The sequence below is a fragment of the Hypanus sabinus genome, chromosome 6, assembly GCF_030144855.1.
Source record: "Hypanus sabinus isolate sHypSab1 chromosome 6, sHypSab1.hap1, whole genome shotgun sequence".
In the NCBI taxonomy this organism is placed as follows: domain Eukaryota; kingdom Metazoa; phylum Chordata; class Chondrichthyes; order Myliobatiformes; family Dasyatidae; genus Hypanus; species Hypanus sabinus.
The window spans coordinates 90001879-90019373 of NC_082711.1; the positions used below are offsets into that span (position 1 = coordinate 90001879).

The following is a 17495-nucleotide window of genomic DNA, read 5'->3' on the forward strand; positions in this document are numbered from 1 at the left end:
CCCTGTGGCCAAAATCAAAGGTGACTGCACTGAACACAAGTCTGCTGTCATAGTGCAGCAACTAAGACTCTTCGAAATGATGTCAACCTATTTGTTGTGACATGTCAGTTTAATGTGAAAGGTGGAGAGGCAAACCAGAAAAGGACAGTAACTCCCCCATGGATTTGATTGAATGACCCTTTCGCTGTTGTAAAATTGAGTGAAAGTCTTGTGACCATTTAACTATTTTAAACCTTGAGCCAATTCATTATAGGTATTAATGCATAGCATTAGAAATGATACTGAGAAACCCTAAGGCCAAACATCGAGAGCACACAAAGGTTCTGTGAAAGAAACACTCCATTTTAGAAACTTGCATTATACTGCTCTGGCAGCCACCGTCTACCCCATCTGTGAAGAGTCTGCATTTCTCTCATTGGCTCCTTAGGAGGCTAATGAAACCACAAAACTGGAGCAGAGATAAACCTGTACTGAGGAAAGGTAATCCTGTGTCAGAGATCATGTAAAGTGAGTTTAACTGTTACTTTAATTTTCTTTAAAGCTTGGAGTGCAAGAGGAACCAATCATTGTGTTTGCAAAATAATATTGTACACATTTTGTAATGATGAAAATCAACACTTGTGATTCCCGGTTACGTTTCACCCATTTGCTTACACGGACCCCAGTTTTCAAGTGCATGTCCTCCCCTAGAAGTTTTGGATTCGAAGGCATGCGTTTTCCAACTCAGGCATTTATGATTGTCGATCTGCCTCTCTACCAGAGGACTTTAGGTTCAGACCCAGCGAATAATTGTCAACACACACAAAATCCTGGTGGAACGCAGCAGGCCAGGCAGCCGAGACCCTTCGTCAGGACTATCCGAAAGGAAAGATAGTAAGAGATTTGAAAGTAGTGGGGGGGTGAAATGATAGGAGAAGACCGGAGGGGGTGGGATGAAGCTAACAGCTGGAAAGGTGACTGGCGAAAGTGATACAGAGCTGGAGAAGGGAAAGAATCATGGGACGGGAGGCCTCAGGAGAAAGAAAGGTGGGGGGAGCACCAGAGGCAGATGGAGATCAGGCAAATAACTAAATATGTCAGGGATGGGGTAAGAAGGGGAGGAGGGGCATTAACGGAAGTTGGAGAAGTCTATGTTCATGCCATCAGGTTGGAGGCTACCCAGCCGGAATTAAAATGTGTGGCCACTGGGAGATCCTGCTTTTTTTGGCGGACCGAGCGTAGGTGCTCAGCGAAACGGTCTCCCAGTCTGCGTCGGGTCTCACCAATATATAAAAGGCCACACCGGGAGCACCGGACAAATATACCACACCAGCTGACTCACAGGTGAAGTGTCGCCTCACCTGGAAGGACTGCCTGGGGCCCTGAATGGTGGTGAGGGAGGAAGTGTAAGGGCAGATGTAGCACTTGTTCTGCTTACGAGGATAAGTGCCAGGAAGGAGATCGGTGGGAAGGGATTGGGGGTGATGAGTGGACAAGGGAGTCACGTAGGGAGCGATAATTGTCAAACACAGTTTACTTAAAATTATATACAGTTTATTAGCAAGCTTGTGTTCCAGTTGACATAATAGAGCCCCTGCTCGTAGAGCCTGGGAAAACCTGCAATCAAGTGAGCCTCGAGTACTCTCTAGGTCTGCTTGTTAAACATATGTTATCACATAGTACTCTGATTGTTGCCAGGCATCCTTGATAAGTGGTTACACAAAGCAGCTTTCTCATGCAACAAGCACTCCTTTGTTCATTAGTTACCATCCAGCATTAGTTTTATAAGTCAGTCAGGTTTTAGCCCTTTTAACTTTGCATATAATTCCACATGATGACAAATTTTGGGGCTCTGATGTATCTATGCAAGGAGGGACCAAAATGGGTTTCCTTTGGCTAAAACTGGTCATTTTGATCTCTCTTCTGAAACTTAAGCAGTGAGGTGAAGCAGATATAAGTTTTAATCAGAAGTAGAATAGAAGAGTTGTAGCAATTTGAAGAGTTATGGAGTATGAATGAGTATTGTCTCAAACTGGGTTAAAGAGGAAAAACTGCAAGGAAAGTTGCTTTGGAGAAGAAAGATCTGTTTAGCCAAAGGATCAATGGGAGTTTAGAGGAAGGGAGAGGATTGTGAAACAGATAGTAGAATGTGGGCGCTACTACTCTCTTATTTTGAAAGCTGGAAGAATAAGTTTGTAGTGATATTCTAGAAGAGTTTTTAATTGTCAACCTTTACTTTTGACAAAGCATAGTACCTTAGTATAGCAGATTAATTAGCAGGCTTGTGCTATTTGGGAAGGGGTGTGTTGGTGGGTGAGGAGAAGAACATGTTTTACAAGAGTAACATCAGTGGGGGATGTAGGTGAGTTGGGGAGTACACCTTACTGGGAGACGAGTACATGATGTGAACATGGACTTCAAATCGTGGTCAGAAGGAGATCATGATTGTTGTAGGAATTGGAACAAATAATGATTGAATGAAGATGTTGGGGATGTGGATGGTGTTGGGTTATCAGAAAATGTTGGGTTGGAAAAGAAGACTTATTGAACCCGGCAAAAACAAAATAAGTCTTCTCCTGGTGCACGGGTTATGCTGCACAGGCACAGCCTTCAGCATTCAGCCCTATGTCCTCAGCTGCCATTTTTCCTGAGATCTGGGAAAGTTAGCCAGCTGTGGTTTTGCTTCGATGATATTTAAAATCCTTGTCTCCTTCCATGCAGATACTAAATTAAGATGGCTTCAATTCGTGTCCCAATTTTGCTTTTGGGTTTTAATGATGAGTGAAAAACCAACTCCTGATTTTTGTAAATTTGGCTTTGACCGTTTGTCCTGGCAGAATGCACGTGGTGCTTTCTTGGATTGTGGTGATGGATTGCGTAGTTTTAACATTGCTGAAGTAATGGACTTGTGAACATCCAAATATCACAATTTTCCCATGATAAGTATAAAGGTAAATATATGAACTGTAAAAACACTAAATTTGGCAGAATATATATTTTAAATAAAGGGCAAGTTTTTTGTGGCACTTATCCCTAACCCTGTTGACCTCACCACTTTGGCTTTTAGGTTCTCCAGTGTTAAATAGGGTGTAGAGGCACACTTGAAGCTCAGTAGCTTGATGAGTGTTGTGCATCCAGTGAACTATAGCAAATGGATATTCTGCTAAGAAGAAAGAGAGACTGTTGAAAAAAGGTAACACTAGGAATAGTTGTTGATATAGGAGGGTGTGTATGTTGCAAGGCAGTAATCATTGCAAAGGTTTATCCAAAGCTTGAGTCAAAAGTTATAGTCAGTGTCTTTTAATTTGTTTTTATCTGTTAGTTATATTGCAACAGGTTTATAAATGCTGGTAATTTATACTCAAACCTGTTGCATCCCATTTGCCTGATGTAAAGGTTTATTTTTTGCTTTGGACTTGAGATGAATGAATTCCCATGTAACAGTCAGGTGAGTTTTGTGTTTGATTTTGAAGACTGATGTATCTCAAAGCAGAATCTGCGAGATCATCAGGTTCTTTATAGAAATGAACTTTCCTGTTGTATCCCTTTTTGTGCAATTGGGCAGAATAATACTGCCATACGATTTTGTGGTACATTTTAAAATCAAACAGCTGCAGTTCAAACTAAATATTTTTAACTTTTGAGAATGTAAATCATCAGTGCAAAAGCATAGAAAAGACTGATGCTAGTAATGAACTATACCTACCTGGATGTATTCCATTTCCAATGTGCTATGCAACAGCATGGCTATGGTTTTCAATTATATAATATCCATAAAATATTTCATTGCTGTAGTGAGCAAATAACTAACATATCTCATAGCATGAAGACATCTTGTCCTATAATAATAACAGTTTCTTTTAATAAATGTGGACAAATGTTAAGGTTTTGCCTCTTCCAAACTAAAATTTAAATACAAGGAAGGATGATTTTATAACTCAACTCAAATGAAAACTTCTGATCTTGTTTCATATGTACAGTGCGATCCTTAACTAAGTATCCAGCAGTGGAAATCCTTCTCCTGAGCATCTGCCAGAGTAAGGCCCAACACAAACTAGAAGTAAAACACCTTTATATTTGTCTGGAATAATCTACTACCCAATATTATAACATTGAATATTTCAATTTCAGGCAATCTTGTGTTCTCCTTTCTCAATCCTGATCCAGTCCTCCCTATCACATACCCACTCTCCAGCCACACCCTCACCCTGCATCTATTTTCAACACCTTTCCCCTTCCAGTTCCATCAAACTGCAATCTTCAGACCTCACCTCCCGAAGCCCCTACATCTGGCCTTCATTTCCCCTCTAGGGTTCCCATTATGACATTCCAGCACCACTAACCTTTGTTCCACTGCTCATCTCTCTCTACCCAATGTTTCTCCCTCCCACCTGGCTCCATTTGTCTTTTCTTGTCTGCTTCTACCTATTGCCCACCTGCCACTGTCTCCCAACTCCAACACTCCCCCTCCCACAGCTTGCTATCATTTCTCACTGCTTCCTGTTCTCTCACAAGCAACTCAGAAATGACACGACATTTGTTGTCAATTTTCATGTTTACCTGCTCCATCTCTGACCCTCTAGATCTATCTGCATCCGTCTTAGCTACAAGCATCAAAATCAGGTTTATTATAACTAACATACATGATGAAGTATGGTATTTTGTGGCAGCAGTATAGTGCAACCCATTAAAAATTACAAGTGGGGGTGTGAGTGATTTATTTGTTTGGAGCAAAGGAGCACAAGAGATGACTTGGATGGTTTAAGGGAATGGGCAAAGAAGTGGTAAATGAAATGCAATGTTAGAAAGTGTATGGTCATACACTTTGGTGGAAGAAGTAAACGGGCAGACTATTATTTAGATGGGGAGAGAATTCAAATTGCAGAGATGCAAAGGGACTTGGGAGTCCTTGTGCAAGATACCCTAAAGGTATCCAGGTTGAGTCGGTTGTGAAGAAGGCAAATGCAATGTTGGTATTCATTTCTAGAAGTATAGAATATAAGAGCAGGAATGTGATGTTAAGGCTCTATGAGACACTCGTGAGACCACACTTGGAGTATTGTGTGCAGTTTTGGGCTCTTTATTTTAGAAAGAATATACTGACATTGGAGAGGGTTCAGAGAAGATTCACGAGAATGACTCCAGGAATGAAAGGGTTACTGTATGAGAAACGTCTGGCAGCTCCAGTGCTGTATTCGCTGGAGTTCAGGAGAATGAAAGGGAATCTCATAGGAACATTCCAAATGTTAAAAGGCCTGAATAGATTAGATATAGCAAAGTTATTTCCCATGGTAGGGGATTCTAAGACAAGAAGGCACAACTTTAGGCTTGAAGGACATTTATTTAGAACAGAGATGTGGAGAAATTACTTTAGTCAGAGGGTGGTAAACCTGTGAAATTTGTTGCCATGAGTGGCTGTGGAGGCCAAGTCATTAGGTGCATTTAAGGAAGAGATAGATGGTTCTTGATTAGCCAGGGAATCAAAGGATATTGGGAGAAGGCAGGGGAGTGGGGATGACTGGAAGAATTGGATCAGCCATGATTGAATGATGGAGCAGACTTGATGCGCCAAATGGCCTACTTCTGCACCTGTATCTTATGGTCTTATAGAGGTTTGCAAGATGATAAGAGGCATTGATAGTGGACAGGTTTCCTCCCCCAACTAATATGAGACATACTTTTAAGGAGTTTGGAGGAAAGTGCATGGGGAATGTCGGGTAGGTTTTTTACACAGAGAGTGGTAAGTACATGGAACACACTGCTGGGGTGGTGGTAGAGGCAGATGCATAAGGGACATTTCAGGGATAGGCAAATGGATGAAAGAAAAATAGAGGACTACGTGGGAGAGAGGGGTTAGATTGACCTTGGAGTAGTTAAAGGGTCAGCACAACATCATGCTCTGAAGGGCCCATATTGTACAGTGCTGTTTTATGCAAGTAATAAGCACTCATTTCTGGCAAAATTTATTGTGAGCAATATTTCCATTCTTGTTGGTAACTTGAGGTGACATGACACAGGTAATCAGCTTAATATTCAGACCAGTCACATTCAGCTCTGTTCATAACTAGACAAGTCTGTCTGCCTGTTGAGTGATAGATAAAGACCAAGGTGAATATAGTAACATTTTTTTTCAGTGTGGCCCTTCCCTGACTTGAAAATTCAACTAGCTGATTTATATTGAATATGTTTTTTTCAATCAGCTCTCTGTGACTAATTTTGAGATACTGTTCAGAATGTTAGTTTTACCTATTGACACTAACCTTTGACTATAGTGTAAGACTAAAAATAGTTTGAAACTGAGCAAATAACTTGTATTTGAACAGCACTGCTTTCTTCCCAGAAGAATTAAATGCATATGACAAATAAACTCTTCTCTGGCTTCCAGCCGGCTGCAGGTCTCAATTATAAATGTACAGTGGCATGCAAAAGTTTGGGCATCCCTGGTCAAAATTTCTGTTACTGTGAATAGCTAAGTGAGTAAAAGATGACCTCATTTCCAAAAGGCATAAAGTTAAAGATGAAACATCCTTTTCAACATTTTAAGCAAGATTAGTATATTATTTTTGTTTTGTGCAATTTTGGAGTGGGGAGAAAAAGGAAAGGAGCACCATGCAAAAGTTTGGGCACCCTAAGAGATTTAAACTCTCAGATAATTTTTAGCAAGGTCTCAGACCTTAATTAGCTTGTTAGGGCTATGGCTTGTTCACAGTCATCGTTGGGAAAAGCCAGGTGATGCAAATTTCAAAGCCTTATAAATACCCTGACTCCTCAAACCTTGTCCCTACAATCAGTAGCCATGGGCTCCTCTAAGCAGCTGCCTAGCACTCTGAAAATTAAAATAAATGATGCCCACAAAGCAGGAGAAGGCTATAAGAAGATAGCAAGGTGTTTTCAGGTAGCCGTTTCCTCAATTTGTAATGTAATTAAGAAATGGCAGTTAACAGGAATGGTGGAGGTCAAGTTGAGGTCTGGAAGACCAAGAAAACTTTCTGAGAGATCTGCTCGTAGGATTGCTAGAAAGGCAAATCAAAACCCCCCCTTTGTCTGCAAAAGACCTTCAGGAAGATTTAACAGAGTCTGGAGTGGTGGTGCACTGTTCTACTGTGCAGTGACACCTGCACGAATATGACCTTCATGGAAGAGTCATCAGAAGAAAACCTTTCCTGTGTCCTCACCACAAAATTCAGCATCACAAGTTTACAAAGGAACATCTAAACAAGCCTAATGCATTTTGGAAACAAGTCCTGTAGACTGATGAAGTTAAAATAGAACTTTTTGGCCGCAGTGAGCATAGGTATGTTTGGAGAACAAAGGGTGCAGAATTTCATGAAAAGAACACCTCTCCAACTGTTAAGCACGGGGGTGGATTGATCATGCTTTGGGCTTGTATTGCAGCCTGTGGCACAGGGAGCATTTCACTGGTAGAGGGAAGAATGAATTCAATTAAATACCAGTAAATTCTGGAAGCAAACATCACACTGTCTGTAAAAAAAAAAGCTAAAGATGAAAAGAGGATGGCTTCTACAACAGGATAATGATCCTAAGCACACCTCAAAATCCACAATGGACTACCTCAAGAGGCACAAGCTGAAGGTTTTGCCATGGCCCTCACAGATCCCTGACCTAAACATCATTGAAAATCTGTGGATAGGCCTCAAAAGAGCAGTGCATGCAAGACGGCCCAAGAATCTCACAGAACTAGAGGCCTTTTGCAAGGAAGAATGGGCGAAAATACCCCAAACAAGAATTGAAAGACTCTTAGCTGGCTACAGAAAGTGTTTAGAAGCTGTGATGCTTGCCAAAGGGGGTGTTACTAAGTACTGACCATGCAGGGTGCCCAAACTTTTGCTTTGGGCCCTTTTCCTTCTTTGCTATTTTGAAACTGTAAAAGATGGAAATAAAAAAAGTAACCTTGCTTAAAATATTAAAGAAATGTGTCATCTTTAACTTTATGCCTTTTGAAAATCCGGTCATCTTTTACTCGCTTAGCTATTCGCAGTAACAGATATTTTGACCAGGGCTGCCCAAACCTTTGCATGCCACAATTCACTGACTTTGAAATGATACCAAAGACTCATGACAGGATGGGATGGGCGGATGCGGGTTGAAGGGAAAAAGAAAAGGTATCTTGGTTGAAATTTCTATTTGGGAGCATAGTGATAAGTCTCTACCATTCATGCACCTTTTTTCTGATATCGGCTCCTCTCCTGTATGTCTCGTGGCATTAAAAAGCAAAAATAATGTAGACAGCCAATGGCTGAGCTGGCACCATTTATTCTTGGTAAGAATGGTAAAAGCTAAAAATAAGTTATCCACTCCCTGAGGTGCTAAACTTCTGTAAGGGTTAAAGTAATATTCAAAGAGTGACTATCTTGTATCTGAGGCTCAACCCAGCACAGATGGAAACTGGCCAGATTCAAACCCAGACCACTAACCTTGAAGTCCAGTGCGGATGCCACTACACCACCGGCCGGCTATTATGCATCATGGTTTGGAGTTTTGTTTTTTTTTAATCCATGTATATGGTTGAAATGACAATACACTTGAACTTGAACTCGAACTATAAGGCAATGGAATATCTTCCTGTTTCACGACAAATGAGCCTGAAGTCTTATGAGCCCTGTGGGTTTTTGCTTACTCATGACAGAAGTCAGCTGAAAGCCTTCACAACTGAAGCAGAACTTCCTCAACTTTTTCTTCCAGCTGCGTTGAGTTAAAATGCTGACATTCCATTAGCATGTGTGCTTACTTTCTGAATCATTTCACTCCCTTTACTGATTTGTTTACATGGATACCTATGTTATTTTGCTGCTGTGGTGCTTGTATACAATACAATGGGCTTTGCACTTTATATTTTTTGCTTATCTATGTGTTTGTTTTGGCCAAATCTTGTGGAAAGTCAGTGTAAATGAAGGCTATTGAAAGGGCATGAGTCGGTCAGTCCCTTAACTTCTGTTTTGTTTGGCCATTAACTTCACAAGTTTATTTTTTTTTTAATCCATGTACGTTTCTCTGGTAGTTTAGTGCATTGCTAGGTTTTTATTTGGACAGTTTGTCTTTTTGTTGTTGTCAGTCTTTGTTTATGAATACTTTTCCATAAAATTCTATTGTTTTTTTTCCAGTAGATGCTTGCAAGAAAGTGAGTCTTAATGTAGTATATGATAAGATATCTGTAATTTGTAAATACATTTACTTTGAATGTTAACTTGATGGGGATTATCCTTGCTGAGGGACAAACAGTGATCTGTGCTACTCAGTTTTGTGGATTAGTAATTCAGGACTTTTCATGGACCCTAGTTGGTGTAATGGACTGAGTCGATAAGACCCAAACCAATTTGTGTGTCCAGGAGATGTGGTAATAATCACACAAACACAACTAAGTAACTTAAGAGTAACTTATTATCATAAAATAGAAAGCACAAATAAATCACACAAAATGTTACGTAGTATTTTACAAAGATTTCAGTGCTCACAATCCAAAGGTTTATTATCAAAGTATACAACTCTGAAATTCTCCTTCTCCAGATAGCCATGAAACCAAGAAAGAAAAGAAAGGCAGCACGATCATCAAATCCCAAATCCCCCTCCCTGCACAAAAACAAAACAAAATGGAACAGGCACATCAATCCCCAAATCCCTCTCCCCTGCACAAAAAAAATCCAAGAAATATTGGGTGAAAGCACAGAATTTAAAAACACTATAAGATGGGGTGGGGAGGGGAGGGGTCTATAGTCCAAGTCCATATCCAAAACACAGAACTCCTGGGTAACATTTTCTGGGCACAACAGCAGGCTGTCCCCTCTCTGATAGCAGGGTGATCAAAGGACAGGCAGCTTCTGCTTTCACCTCGATGTTTCAATCTCCCTCGTTGCTTTAATCGCAGGACAATGGGAGCTTTAATCAGAGAAATGGAGTCAAACATCGGATTGTGCTCTGTTCCGCAGCCTGCCAGCCTGCACACGCAGCCTCTGCCTTCTGGAATCCTCTCGGAGACTGTAGAGCACTGGAACTTCCCAGAGATCTCCAAACTGCCAGTCACAGGCTCTAACAGTTCCACAATCACATCCAAGACAAAAGTTAAAGAAAAGACATAAAAGAAGTGAAATATATGGTTTCATGGTCTATCAGAAGATGTCAGCTGAAGGAGTGTTGTATGCAAGCGCCATTTTGACTGGAACTGATTTGTAGTCTCCATGTGATTGTTGCTGTCGTTGGGGTTCTTGATTATCACTGTTGTCAGAGGAACTCCAAATTCCAACTCATGTAATTACCCTGCATCCGTCTTGGGTATCAATCACGTTCCTTTAGACTAGGTGCAGTCCCAGAAACCAAACAATAAGTGCCTCAATAAATAGAGGTTCAATCCTCGGGCATAGTGAGACATACAGAGACAGACAAACTTTTTGGTCTTTTGTTCTCATGCCACTAGATCAGCATAGCTTCTTTAGGAGTTCCACAAACATTGAGAAAAGTGCAGAGTCAGAGAAACTCTTTGATCTTTTGTCCTCATGTCAATGGTGCCTTGAGGCCAAGAAAGAATCCAGCCGCCATTATCAAACCTACAGTGTACAGACACCTTACATGTTGCGAGTTCGCAAAGTGTTAAAGTGTCATTTGGAATTGTTCAGACTTTCATCTCATATTTTTACAAAATTTAATACACCACACCATGTTTGGAGATGGTTTTCCTTTTATAGGTTTGCAGAGATTGTATAACTAACTTACTAAATGGTAAAAATCTACAGTTTTGTTAACATTCTATAGTCATTAGGCAGAATTTAGTTTTACTATTTAACTAAGATTACAAAAGCAAAACATGCTGAGTTGATTGCTGAAGTTCATTTTTCTTTGTTCACAGCCATTGCAACCATATCTATTTAATAGAATATTATTTTTCCTTTAAGACATTAGATATGCTTGATTGTTCTTTTGTAAAATTTTCGAGATCAGCTCTTTCTGTTTATTTAAACATAAAATGTTCTTTGCCACAGTAGCTGTATCTGGCATATCACATGAAAAGAGATTGCAGTGATTGTAGTTTCTAGTTTATGGACTATGGTGCTATTTTCAAATAACTCATGAATGAGTAGCATGACACTCATTGTTAACAGAACATCTATCGGCTTTTATTTATGGTTTGTAATAATTGGAAAACTGAAACAGTAAGGCCTGAAACACGGCGGCCTAGCGTGAACATGGCCAGAATCTGCAAGTCTTCTCAGGCAATCAAACTGAAAAATACTTGCTATCTTGCACAATCTAAACCTGGAATTGTTAAACTTTAATATTTAATGTACTTGACAATCATGTACAAAGCAGAAGAAAAATCAAATTAGAATCAAGGAAATGAAATCCAAAAAAGGAAAGTAACTCTTTAAATTAATTTAAATCCATGACAATGGTATGAAAGGTTGAGTTCCAAACACCAAATTTCAAAGAAACAGGACATATTAAAATTTTTACAATTCTCATAACTGAATTGAGAAGTCCTAGTTTTTTTTAGCATGTTTAATGACTATTAGTGCATAAGATCCATCTTTCACACCATTACATGTTTCAGAGTAAGACATTGTTATACAGCTCAGAAGAGCTCCTACAAATCAGTAATTTCCTGATTTTTTCATTTTGCATTTGTCGTGGTATGTGTGCCTTTCTGAAACACTGCAGCCAATTTGGTGATGCTGCCAGGGAATTCTGGTGGAGATAATGGATTTATGAGTTTTACTAAAGATGACTTGTGATGGTTCTGCAGCACAAATTGGAAATGGTAGACGCTGCACTCTTGGTGCTCCTGTGGTGGATGAGGTGGGTACTTTTATTCATGGGAAGTTCATGGAGCTAGTTTTGCCCTATATGGCTTTATAAGTTAGGCTGCAGTTGTGCAATGCCATGAGTTAGACCATGGCTGGAATATCATGAACATTGCTGTGCATCACTCCTACAGAGGATACACACACAACATGCAGGAGGAACTCAGCAGGTCAGACAGCATCTGTGGAAATGAATAAACTGTCTACGTTTTGGGCTGAGGCCCTTCATCAGGATATGCTGGCCTTGGAGAGTGCCTAAAGTTATACATGGACTCAAAGCATTAAATTCAGGAGAAATTTAGAAACTGAGTGTTGATTGAAGTTTTTAGTGTATAAAGAGAACATTTTTATAAGCAGAGAGAAAATGTTCTATTTAAATGGGTCTAGAGCTAGGGGCCTGATCCTATGCAGGTTTAATTGGGAAACCCTTTGAAACACAAAGATTGGTGAGTTAGAAACATTGTAATTAATGTTCTGTCAATCTTTCATTTTATATCAATAGGAGATCTATGTAAACTAAATTTATTAAGGACTATAGGAATAGCCAGATAAATTAAGTTAGGCTACAGTCAGTCAGGATTTGATTGAATGGGAGAATTGGCTCAGGTGTCCTGTTCCCATGTTTCTGGGTTGGTTTGGCCTCATAATGTTCCTTGTGAGTTTCTGTGCAGTATTTGAGGAATGGAAGTGATTGACCTCCAATAACCACAAATATTTTCTTTTATGTTTGGCAGTGCACCTATGGAAAGCTTTTCCTTAATTTGCATTGACTAGTTTTACTGTAGCCAATGTTGTAGCTATACTGTAATCAATTTGGTTAGAAGTTACAGCTAGATCTAGGATAGGATAGATAGATACTTTATTGATCCCAAAGGAAATTACAGTGTCACAGTAGCATTACAGGTGCACAGATATGCAAATATTAGAAGAAAAATTAAAAATAACATCTTAAAAATAAGATGTACAAGATTTCCAAGTCAAAGATGATAAGATTTACAAGTTCACCTTGATCAGATGGTAGTGAAAGAATTACTGTAATGTTTTACAGTATTGATGCACATTCATACAGTAATGGCTCATGTGCACACCGCCATACAGTAATGGCACACGTTCACATCGTCGTACAGTAATGACGCACGTTTGCATCATCAAGGACCTATTCCTAGGAGCATAGGTGTTGAATATTGCAATTGGAATGTTGTGTGGTTCACAGATGTGGTAGGATCCAGACTGTCGGCTATTTCTCGGTATCACATGGAGTCAAACAGTGGTTGGAAGCCACCTTCTGTGATGGTGGGATCTCAGAAGGAATTTGCGATGGCTGGGGTGAGAATGATGGCCAAGGTCTGGAGCCAAGTGGGTGGGGCTGGTAAAAACGAACTTAATTGTCTGTTAGTGAATTATTGGCAAGGGAGTACAGTTCAGGAAGGTCTTGAATCTTTTCCTCAGTACAGATGACTGAGATTAGTCCAGTGTGGATTGAATTTGTCCTACTTTTATTTTCCACATTATTTTGCAAATACTAGTATTGTACATGTAATGCAATGGCATAATTGCCTCTTCCAGTTCTGGAGCATGTGAATTTAGTGTTACAGATGAGACATTGTCAAGGCTATTTATCTACTTATTGATATTATCTGGAATGAATTAAATTGTTCGTTCAAAGTTCAAAACAAATTTATTATCGAAGTACATATATGTCACCTTGTATGACCCTGAGATTCATTTACTTGCTAGCATTCACAATAAATACAAGAAGCACAGTAGAATCATTGAAAGCAGGATGGACAAACATCCAATGTGTAAAAGACAAGAAGCTGTGTGAATAAAAAAAATAAAACTACTAACAATAAATAAATAAGCAATAAATATCGAGGACATGAGATGAGAGTCCTTGCAGGTGAGTCTAGAGGTTGCAGTGGGCTGAGTGAAGTTTATCCCCTCTGGTTCAAGAATCTGATGGTTGAGGGGTAATACCTGTTACTGAACCTGGTGAGGTGGGTTTTGAGGCACCTGCACCACCTTCCTGATAGCAGCAGCGAGAAGACAACATACCCTGTGCGGTGGGGATCCTTGATGATGGATGCTGTTTTCTTGCAACAGTAATCCCTGTACCATAGGTGTGTTAGTAGATGGGGAGGGCTTTTCCTGTGATGAACTTGATGGACTGGGCAGTATCCTACTTTTTGTAGGCTTTTCCGTTCAAGGGCATTAGTATTTACATACCAGGCTGTGATGCAACTGGTCAATATACTCTCCACCACGTATCCATAGAATTTTGTGGAAGTTTGAGATGATGTACCGAATCTTTGCAAACTTCTGCGAGAGTACAAGTGTAAGGCTTTCTTTCTAATGGCATATACACGTTGGACCCAGGACACATGGTCTGAGATGATAACACTGAGGAATTTAAAGTTGTTGACCTTCTTCACCTCCGGTCTCCAATGAGGAATGCCTCCTGGACTTCCAGTTTCCTCTTCATGAAGTCAATAATCAGCTCTTTGATCTTGCTCTTGAGTGAGCAAGATCAAAGGTTGTTGTTGTGGCACCACTCAACCAGATTTTCAATCTTCCTCCTATATGCTGATTCGTCACCACCTTTGATTCAGCCAGTGACAGTGGTGTTGTCAGCAAACTTAAATATAGTATTGGGGCTGTACTTGGCCTCACAGTCATAAGTATGAAGTGAGTAGAGCAGGGTAAAGCACACAACCTTATGGTGCACTGTTTCCTTGCAAATCCAAAAAATCTTTTGATTTTGGGATTGCATACACTTACAGAGAACACTTGTAATTCTCTGGGGCACAAAATTCCCACGTTTTATTGGCATCTGAATGAAGGTTATAACTACTATGGTAGGATTAAGCAGGATGGAGCTGTTTTCTCTTGAAAAGAGAGTGAGGCGTGACCTAAAATGTCTAAGATTATCAGGAGAATGGATAATTTGCCATGGAGAAGTTGTTTTTAATCAGGCAGGAAACCAAAACCAGAGGATGTTAATGTGAATCCACAGAGAAACACGGGAAAACTCTCTAGCCAGCATGTGGAATTTGTTCTTGCAATAAGTAAGAGTATATTTGTGTGCAACTGGCTGAGCACACAAGGGAAGTAGCAATCGAACGACAGGCTTAAATAGAAAAGGATAGTGTGGAACCAAATAGCAGCATGGACCAGTTCACCCAAATTAAACTATTTCTCTGATGCAGATTTTGTACAACAATGGAAAAAGGTCGTTTTCCTCAGTACTGCTGAAAGTGGTTCTGGAATGTTTTTGGGTAGGCTATAAATTCACCATTCATAATTATCCTCTTCATGTGTACACCATATGTGAAAGGGCAGCATGACGCTCATTAATATATCGCTCTGCATTGCATTGATATCCGTGTATTTATTACAGGTTTCAATCCTTTGATGACCTGTGGCCACAACTTGCACAATCATGACTCTACTAACTGTCCCCTTATTAGAAGTCAAACAGTTCTCGTGACTTTCCCACCTATGGCCAACGTAGAATTACCTCAGTGCTTGCAGGAAGCTGTTAACCAAACATGATGAAGAATGGCAACTATCATTTTGGTTGTAGGCTGCAGAGTGTGGCTACTGAATTAGATGTGTGAAAGAAGAGATTTGCTTTCATCCTTCAAAGTAAAATTGTCTAAATCTGGAGCCGTGTGTGAGGTAGTGTGAAGGACAAGACCTTGGCCTTTGAGTGTCATAGATTCTAAAAGGGGTGAGATGTTTGGGGTAAAAGCTTTGCTGAAGGTGTTTAGTTGGATGGGGGGGGGGTTGGTAGGGGTGTCTGTGATGTCCAGTACGTAAGACCCTGAGATATGGGAGCAGAATTAGCCCATTTGACCCATTGAGTCTGCTCTATCATTTCATCAAGGTTGATCCAATTTTTCAATCTCCTGCCTTCTCCCCATATCCCTTCATGCACTGACCAATCACCAATCCAGTCGGATGGAAGTTTCTTCCCCCCTCACCTCCCAGATGATTGGTGGGCGGAGGGATGATGTTCAGTCCTCAGTAGGTATGATGCCAAATCTGGAGAAGGATGGACATGTGATGAAGAGTGTAGGAGCAATCAGGTTCCCAATCAGGACTTGCAATCCTTGCAATCTGCTCTGGGAAGGCTCCCTGTTTGTAAGCTGTTTATAAGTGATGAAATCTGTCATTTTTTTCTCTTATATCAGCAGTGCCTTTGGTCACCTGAAGGGGGGAAATGTGTTCAAAATTTAAAACTACAAACTCAGCACAGAGCTGGATGGAAATGGTCAGTGCTCTTCAGTATCCATCAAAGCTACTGAAAACCCTATAGCAGGTCTTTGAAAAACAGGAGAGATACGACTTCATAAATGTTCCTTTCCTCTATGGGATCACCAAGATCATCAAGTTCTCAGAGATAAAACACCTGCGGCATTGAAACTCCTAATTGTACTCAGCTGTCACACATTGTTCATACGTCTGACACCAAACTTGCAATGCAGACAATCCCCTCCAAATTCCAAGGCAAAAGATTCCCAAAAGACAAAGGAACTGTTGCAAAGGAAGTCCTCTGGGCAGAAATGCTGCCCCCTTACTTCCTATTGGCAATTCCTGAACCAGCACTACATAAGATGCAGACAAGGTATGGAAAACCTGTTATTTTGTTGGAAGGCCAGAGGAAATGGTAGAAAGCTACAATACCTCTCAAACTCCCCACCCACTACCCCATTAATCTGCTCTCAGCTGAGTATGAAGATCCTGTATAGGACTTTGGCTGCCACAGAGCTGAGGAGGAGCTGGGTTTATCCTAAAGAAATGATGCAGCCTGTAGCACCACACAGTTAAATGTTTTAGATTTATGTGCATCATCAACAAATAATTATTTTCCAAAATCCATGGCAATAATTTCATTTTTTGGAAGTCCCTTGTATAGCCTTGCTGTTCTGCACACCAAAAGACTCTGTGGGCTTGCTGTTTTCAAACAGAACTTCACATAAGTACTTAAAAATTTTTTTTGTTTCCTTCCTGCCTTGTGTGAAGACAGACTTTGCTTTGGTCGATAGCTTTTACTGCACTTTTCTATTAATAGCTTATAGTGGTATTTGAAATTTTGAACCATATTCTTGTTTTTTAATCTAGAATAAGCAGCTGAGAAAATAGTTTTCCATCTTATTAATCAGCCTCCATTAGCAAACCCTCAATGTATAGAGGTGGTTAGATGTTGCTGTCTATTGGAACAGTATGTGAGGTATTATTGTCCTTACAGTTGGCTCTGTGTGGGATGGGAATTCCAGCTAATTACTAATAGTTGTCTTTCTCACCACCCCAGCATGAAAATTGCATGAAAATATTTGAGTAAGGTCTGGCACAGCCTGGTTCTCTCTACTCACTGATGTTCTCTGGTATATGCTAAGCATTGCATTGTAGAGAATTGTGTGGCAGCAGATTAGATCGAGGTGAATGGGACTAGTGTAGATAAGTCCAACGATCAGCATGGACATGGTGAGCCAAAGATTCAGAGACTCTAGTGATCTAGGCTCAATCCTGACCTCTGATTCTGTGTTGACTTCTCCCTGTAGTGGCTTGAGTTAAAACTAATTGCCCTGGTTTTCACCCATGTCCCAAAGATGTGCTGGTTGGGGGCATAATTAACTGCAGTTAATTATCCTTGGCCTATTGGGTAAGGAGTTGATGAGCATTTGTGAAACAATAGATTAAAGG

At 40.3% G+C, this 17495-nt stretch overlaps 1 protein-coding gene across 2 annotated transcripts in view; it reads left to right on the forward strand.

Annotated features, from left to right (window-relative positions):
* Positions 1-17495, forward strand: part of glcci1a (glucocorticoid induced 1a) — a 216998-nt gene that overhangs the window by 70609 nt on the left and 128894 nt on the right. The gene's annotated exons all lie outside the window — the stretch shown is intronic.